The sequence below is a fragment of the Xenopus tropicalis genome, chromosome 8 (genome assembly GCF_000004195.4).
Source record: "Xenopus tropicalis strain Nigerian chromosome 8, UCB_Xtro_10.0, whole genome shotgun sequence".
NCBI lineage: Eukaryota > Metazoa > Chordata > Amphibia > Anura > Pipidae > Xenopus > Xenopus tropicalis.
In genome coordinates, this window is record NC_030684.2 from 135,217,558 (window position 1) to 135,226,244 (window position 8,687).

Sequence of the window (8,687 nt, forward strand, 5' to 3'; positions counted from 1 at the left end):
GGACTTTTTAAAGCAGTTTATTACATAAGTTTAGGAATGTAGTGTGATTTCTGCCCTTTACAGCGCAAAACGCAACGCTGTGTCAACAACGTAATTTTCAGATAAATTTTTGCCCTTGATCCCCCTCCTGCATGCCACTGTCCAGGTCGTGGCACCCTTTAAACAACTTTAAAATCAGTTTTCTGGCCAGAAATGGCTTTTCTAGGTTTTAAAGTTCGCCTTCCCATTGAAGTCTATGGGGGTTCGCAAAGTTCGCGAACGTTCGTACTTTTTTGGCGAGGTTCGCTACATCTCTAGAAGCCTATATCTTGTTACAGAAGTAAAATAAAACAAAAATTCTAGCATATTTTGGAAGCTTCGGTTGTCCCAAAAAAAAGGATATATTGTTGTCCTGGGTAAACTAAAATTACCCTCTAGGAAAGGCCCCTAAATTGAAAGAGTGCAAAATGTTCAAAAACTGTCTGGCAGTACAAGTTCCGCTTTGACCAGATCGGCTGGCAGTTAGGGTTAATATCCAAGCCACTCCCCTTGGCTCTTATCCTGCGCAGCTTATTCATGGGCTCTTTACTCCCCCCCAGTGCTGTAACTTGGGTGCAGGAAGTGTAAGTTCTGCGACTGGAAGGGCAGTTGTCGTACGGAAGTTTCCAGAACCCACCCACCAGGTTTGGAAGATGCATTTTGCGGTCTAAGCACTCGTATTCACTGTACTGCTTATTTACCGGATATCTATTCTGTGGGCTGTCAGGCAGCAATGGGTGTGGTCTCAGTGTTTGTAAACAAACCTTCCCGTTATAGGGGCTTAGATAAAAGTGCTACTTTCATGCCATAGGGGAGTGTGGAATAATAGTGTATCTGGGGATTTATTTGGTATATATAGCTATATATCCAAATATATATATACACATGTATTTTTAGATATTTTGGAATATCGAAAAAGATATAGTTGCAGGGAAAAGTCCATAACAAAATAAGGGGGATATGTAATAAAAAGCACTTAGTTTGCCAAGGTGCAGTAACCCATAGCAACCAATCAGCAGGTAGTATTTAGTGGTTACCTATTTAAAAGTGAATATCTCATTGGTTGCTATGGGTTATTGCTCCTCTGCAAACTTAAGGTGGCCACACACGTGGCGATTTCCGATCTTACAAGATCGTACAATCAGCCTCTAACCGTTCAGGGCTGAAACGGCAGGTAAGGAGGTAGAAACATTAGGATTTCTACCTCCGTCTGCCAATTCAGCCCTGAAGGCAGATTTTGATCGGGCGCCATAGATTTTTTAAAATTTTTTAACCGGCCCAATCGGCGAGTCGACCGATATCAGTAGCCTACTGCGATATCAGTCGACTTGCCGACTTGCCATACAAGCACCGAATATCATACAAAACGGGGTTTCGTATGATATTATCGGTGTGTGTATGGCCAGCATTAGCGTCTTTTATTACATATGGGAGTAAGTGCGCAGTACTGTCATTTTGGGAATATGTGTAAATCCTATGCACACTTAAGGGCCTATTCATGAAAGCACAAATTTTTGCTGGTAAAAAGAACGATTGGAAAAAATTGGGAGTTACCACGATAATTTCTGAAAATATTGTGGTTGCGATCCGAAAATCGAGAAATTTTCAGATCTGAATGATCATAAACAGCGCAAAAAACCTTTCTGGCTTTGAAACCTTCAATGTTTGATTCTGGAAGCCTCCCACAGGGCACTGTTCAGATCCAACCTGGCCAAAAGTTAGTCATGATAACAAAGCTTGAACTAATTCCAAAATGTTTGTAGTCTTTGCGAAAAGTAAGACTTTTTTGTGGGAATTAACGAAAACCATAAAAAACTTGTGGAATTTTAATGATATTATCATGGTCATTCCGAAAAGTAATTAAAAAAAATTAATAAAGATACGATTTTTTTCTAAAAAAAATGTATGTTTCATGAATGGACCCCTTAGTGTCAAATTAGTAAGGGAATTTTTCAATGCATATTGAAAAATGCACATTACTGTGCTGGGATATATATATATATACATACAGTATATAGATACACAGTGACACTGAGCATTACTGTGCTGGGAGATATATATATACAGTATATAGATACACAGTGACACTGAGCATTACTGTGCTGGGAGATAGATATATATGTATATATATATATATATATACATAAAGTATATAGATACACAGTGACACTGAGCATTACTGTGCTGGGAGATATATATATACAGTATATAGATACACAGTGACACTGAGCATTACTGTGCTGGGAGATAGATATATATGTATATATATATATATATACATAAAGTATATAGATACACAGTGACACTGAGCATTACTGTACTGGGAGATATATATATACAGTATACAGATACACAGTGACACTGAGCATTACTGTGCTGGGAGATATATATATACAGTATATAGATACACAGTGACACTGAGCATTACTGTACTGGGAGATATATATATACAGTATACAGATACACAGTGACACTGAGCATTACTGTGCTGGGAGATATATATATACAGTATATAGATACACAGTGACACTGAGCATTACTGTGCTGGGAGATATATATATATATACAGTATATAGATACACAGTGACACTGAGCATTACTGTGCTGGGAGATATATATATATATACAGTATATAGATACACAGTGACACTGAGCATTACTGTGCTGGGAGATATATATATATACAGTATATAGATACACAGTGACACTGAGCATTACTGTGCTGGGAGATATATATATACAGTATATAGATACACAGTGACACTGAGCATTACTGTGCTGGGAGATATATATATATACAGTATATAGATACACAGTGACACTGAGCATTACTGTACTGGGAGATATATATAAGAGGATTTGTCTACTCACCGATAAAGCCTTTTCTCGGAGTCCCATCACGGCAGCACAGGTACTTGTGGGTTAATGCACTCTTCCCTTTAAGAGGCAGGATAGCAAAAGAAAAAAGGGGCTGGGGTCTCTCCCCAGCCTTCCCCTCCCTTTTCCCTGCATTAACCCCTCCTCCGACAGTTTTTTGCTATCCTGCTTCCTGGAGGCAGGTAGTGTGGGAGCTCTGCTCCCTTCAATTTTCATTTTCCCTTGGGTCCGTGCTCTGTCTGATATGCAACTACGAGCGCGGCTTATGCAGGTACCGCCTCTATACTGTTATGTGCCTATAAGCGCTACTCGCACAGATATCGATCCTTCCTCACGAAGGGCCGTACGTATCAGACATCCCTCTTGACATGTATCACTACCTAGGTCCCCGCCCCTAACTATTTGCATTCTGCCTTTGTATGGCAATACACATTGTACGTAAGGTGTGAGTTGCAGTTCAGTACATGTTGGTAGCAGCGCATTTAATTATATTTCTTTTGTTTTCACTTTCTCTTACACTGGGTGTCCTCTCTAAGCCTATTAACACTCACTTTATCTTTCACAGTTACTCACTCTCCTATTTGTTCTTCTCTGTTTGTTGTTCATTGAATCATTTATGCAAATACACTCCCTGTGTATGATGTCATACTGGTTTTGGCGCCATTGTTAGGTTTAATTGGGGGATTTGTTTGCCACACATTCACTTTGAGAAAGGCTGCTGTGTCAGCCGAAACGTTAGTCACTTGTAAATAAAAGTTTTTTATTTTCATAAGCCCTGTGAGTGCGGAATATTTTCTCAGATCCTATATATATATACAGTATATAGATACACAGTGACACTGAGCATTACTGTGCTGGGAGATATATATATATATACAGTATATAGATACACAGTGACACTGAGCATTACTGTGCTGGGAGATATATATATATATATACAGTATATAGATACACAGTGACACTGAGCATTACTGTGCTGGGATATATATATATATATATATATATATATATATGTAGGGAACCCAAAGAATTGGGCCCCTTCAGGATTAGTTCCCCTTTAGACAGGCACCATGAGGGTGGCCTTATGAGATTTGGACACCTAAAGGTGGTCCTAGGTGTTTATGTGTGAAAAGGGAGTTTCCCTGCAAGTTAACAGTAACCACTAGATGTCGCTGTGCTAAAAGTATAAAAAGGGCTGACACCCATTTTGTGCAGGTCTTCGTCCTGGGACTGCTTCTTGTAAAGAAGCGTATAACAGGCTTGTGTTCTAGTACAGGAGGTACTGTAACAGGTCACTCTAGGAGTGACAGGCAGGCTAGAGAGAACGGGCAGTGATAGCCCCAACAGGAGAGAGAGGGGTTAAGACCCCCCAGCACTCATGGCTGGAGTTCAGGGCCTGTAGTGTGTAGTAAGAGGAGCCAAGTCAGCACCTGGGAGTGTTCCCAGTGAAGGGGCCCTACGCGTGGACCGGGGTGAGTTCCTAGGTGGAAGCATCCGGCGGGAGTACCGGGGGTAGCCCAAAGAGAGAGTGTGTGACTTGAGCCGTCTGTGTGACATCCTCTGAAGTGTTCTGCCTGCATCAATAAACAAGTCCATCTGGTTCACCATTTTAACCAGTGTCTTGGTGGTTCATATACTGAGGATCCTCAACTGCCTGGTAAGCAGCTACCCCAAGGGAGGGGCAAGGTACCGGGAGTTGCTGGGAGTCCGGGTCCAAGGAGGACCTCATAGAGTTTTCCCAGGGAGGATACATATAGTTCTACCTATACCTACCCTGGGTGGAGGCACGCCATTCATTTATATTACACCTGTCCCCCATAATAAGCGGGGGCTCAGGGCTCCTGTAGCGCCACACGCAGGTGATTGCGTGTTAAAAGTACAATCGTAGCCAAAATAGGGTTACATTTGGAGGCACTGCTGAGATGAGAGCAGGAATCATTAAGCAGAAAGGGCCCTAAGGGAACTGAGGCCTTGTGTGAGTGCTACACCCTTCCTTCCATCCGTGTTAAAGTTTGGGCCACCCTGATCCATATCCAAGAGGGATTTTGGCGCGAGAGGAGTGAGGAAAGGCTCCTAGCCAATCAGGTTGCAGGGCTGTTGGCGCCAAAGGGACAGGGAAGGCACGCAAGAGGAAGCGTGTGAGAGAGGGGTGTAACCAGCGTTTGTATCGGTGCCACCCAATTGCGTGGTGCGACCGACTGGATCAGCGAGAAAGTGCGCCAAGAGGCCTGGGCGTGACCAAAGGAGTGACGTTGCGGTAGCCATTTTGGAGCAGAGTGAGTCAGCGCGAGAGAAAGCATGTGCACAGTTACTGGTAGCTTTTGCCAGCAAAGATGACGGCTGCATCAGAGAGCAGGGAGATCCTGTGTTGGCCAGAGGAGGATGCCAGGCCGCAAGGAGATCCAGGAGGGTTCGTCAGTCGGAGTGTGGACTGACCAGAGTGCCCAACCTGTTGGTTGGAGGTATCCCAGGGTACCGATTACCTTGGGACATGGACTCCCTTAAGGAGAGGTGGAGACTTTGATTTTCCAGTTCAATAAGTTTTAAATTTGGTTAAGGGCAACAAGTGTCCTTTCAAATTTTTCTTGTGTGGGACTTACACAAAGATTGAAGGGGTTGAAGGGAAATGTTTATTGTGTTTAACATTGTTTCCAGGTAACCCATTGTATCCTTGACAGACCTCAGGAGAGGCTGTTGAAGCGTGATGTAAAAGTACTGTGTAAAGTATTTGAGTGTGTATGAGATGTCAGCCAGGAGGTGACAGAGTTTCAGCCGGGGGAGAATGTAGGGACCCCAAAGAATTGGGCCCCTCCAGGACTAGTTCCCCTTTAGACAGGCACCATGAGGGTGGCCTTATGAGATTTGGACACCTAAAGGTGGTCCTAGGTGTTTATGTGTGAAAAGGGAGTTTCCCTGCAAGTTAACAGTAACCACTAGATGTCGCTGTGCTAAAAGTATAAAAAGGGCTGACACCCATTTTGTGCAGGTCTTCGTCCTGGGACTGCTTCTTGTAAAGAAGCGTATAACAGGCTTGTGTTCTAGTACAGGAGGTACTGTAACAGGTCACTCTAGGAGTGACAGGCAGGCTAGAGAGAACGGGCAGCGATAGCCCCAACAGGAGAGAGAGGGGTTAAGACCCCCCAGCACTCATGGCTGGAGTTAAGGGCCTGTAGTGTGTAGTAAGAGGAGCCAAGTCAGCACCTGGGAGTGTTCCCAGTGAAGGGGCCCTACGCGCGGACCGGGGTGAGTTCCTAGGTGGAAGCATCCGGCGGGAGTACCGGGGGTAGCCCAAAGAGAGAGTGTGTGACTTGAGCCGTCTGTGTGACATCCTCTGAAGTGTTCTGCCTGCATCAATAAACAAGTTCATCTGGTTCACCATTTTAACCAGTGTCTTGGTGGTTCATATACTGAGGATCCTCAACTGCCTGGTAAGCAGCTACCCCAAGGGAGGGGCAAGGTACCGGGAGTTGCTGGGAGTCCGGGTCCAAGGAGGACCTCATAGAGTTTTCCCAGGGGGGAGACATATAGTTCTACCTATACCTACCCTGGGTGGAGGCACGCCATTCATTTATATTACACCTGTCCCCCATAATAAGCGGGGGCTCAGGGCTCCTGTAGCGCCACACGCAGGTGATTGCGTGTTAAAAGTACAATCGTAGCCAAAATAGGGTTACATATATATACAGTATACAGATACACAGTGACACTGAGCATTACTGTGCTGGGAGATATATATATATATATACAGTATACAGATACACAGTGACACTGAGCATTACTGTGCTGGGAGATATATATATACAGTATATAGGTACACAGTGACACTGAGCATTACTGTGCTGGGAGATATATATATATATATATACAGTATATAGATACACAGTGACACTGAGCATTACTGTGCTGGGAGATATATATACAGTATATAGATACACAGTGACACTGAGCATTACTGTGCTGGGAGATATATATATATTATATATATATATATATATATATATATTGGCATATCGATAGGTAGTGACGGACAGGAATTTTCACACAGTCGTTAAGTGAAAAAAATGAGCTTTTATTCAGCCCAACATTTCAGCTACTGATTGGAACTTTGGTCAGGGACACTGGTGTCCCTGACAAAAATTTCAGTCAGGAACTGAAACGTTGGACCCAATTGCCCCCATACACAGTGGCCCCTAAAGACAGTGCCCCCAATTGCCCCTGAAGACATTGCCCCCAATTGCCCTCATACAGTGCCCCCAATTGCCCCCATACACAGTGCCCCCCATGCTGAAGATGGTTCCCCCATATACAGTGCCCCCCAAAGACAGTGCCCCCCACCCTGAAGACAGTGCCCCTGATACACAGTACCCCCCATACACCGTGCCCCCAATTGCCCCCATACACAGTGCTCCCAATTGCCCCCCATACACCTTGCCCCCAGAAGACGGTCTTTTTTGGCTTCTTTGGCAGCAGCTTTGGCGACTTCGGGCTCCTCCATGAGATACTTCCCGAATGACGCCTTTTCAGTTGCGTCTCCACGAGAAAGAAGACAGTCCTGACATCACACGTACGCACCGGGCGCGACCAATTGGATTGGATTACTGATGACAGGGCCCATAAAAGATTAAAGGGGGCCCGAGCTAGTCAGAAAACTGTAGCATGGCCATTTCAACTCATACCCACATACTCCCACGTGTATATGTATGGCTATGCGCATATACCGCGTACCTATTTGTCAAATGAGATTTTTGAGATACGCAATTAAAAGGTAAAAAGAAAGTGAAACACTTTTGCAGAAGCCGAAGAGGGAGAAAGAAACAAAACATAGTTGCAAAAGCCCAGGGGAAACAAAGTAGCCTTCTCCTCCAACTTTCACTTTCTTTTTACCTTTTGAGTGCGTATCTCAACAATCTCGTCTGACAAATAGAGAGACGCGGTATATGAGCATAGCCATACATGTACACGTGCGAGTATGTGGGTATGAGTTGAAATGGCCCCAGTTATTTAGCTAGGTGAGGTTGTGGAACTGTAACTCACACAATAGAGGTTTCATATACAGATTTCCCAATGTCCATGGGGTCCCAGTGGCACTAGCAATGACGCGCGATCATACGAGACTTGGTGCTCTCCTATGTGCACACCCACCACTGTCCCAATCTAAGCTGCTACCAACCCCGACCCTGGCAGGGGCACTGGACATAAAGTATGCCCAAATACTTGAGACGCTCTCGTCCTGCTCAGAAGTTCCCTCCAAATGAGCGTGCAACTTCTCCGCTTGCTCCCTGTCCTTCCCCTCTCTGGCTTTCTCCACCTTGCCCTGTGTCTTTTTGTTTAGGTCTTTGCCATTTCTTTTTAAGTTTTATTTGCTTATGTTTTGCTATAGTTTAGACACTGGAAGTGGAGTGCACCAGTTTGCTTTCTATATATATATATATATATATATATAGCCAGTAAGCAGCACAACATTAGTATGAGATACTACCTGAGTGCCAGTGTGAAGGTATAGTAGACATTTTCACAAGCAGTGACAGCACTCACAGGGATTTACAATAAACAATAAACGTTTCAGTCCCCAACTGGAACTTTCATCAGGGATAACAACATTGAGTGCACAAACTACATAATCTAAAAGACGATGTATAATAACCATTGATAGCTTTTTCCCAAATATGGGTGTGTAAAGGGAGGGGTTCTCATACCAATGGAACATTCCTCTCTGCATAGGGGCCACTGTGTGTTGTTGGAGGGTCACCCCAAGTCCCACATCTGCTCGGTAGATGTTAATGTGTGTGTAT

At 44.1% G+C, this 8,687-nt stretch overlaps 1 protein-coding gene across 3 annotated transcripts in view; it reads left to right on the top strand.

Annotated features, from left to right (window-relative positions):
• The first annotated feature begins 555 nt into the window (after positions 1–555).
• Positions 556–8,687, top strand: part of LOC101732679 (selection and upkeep of intraepithelial T-cells protein 2) — a 37,661-nt gene continuing 29,529 nt past the window's right edge. For all 3 annotated transcript variants that reach the window (XM_031891209.1, XM_031891207.1, XM_031891208.1), the window contains exon 1: positions 556–662. The gene's annotated coding sequence lies outside the window, so the exon portion shown is untranslated. The remainder of the gene's footprint in view (positions 663–8,687) is intronic.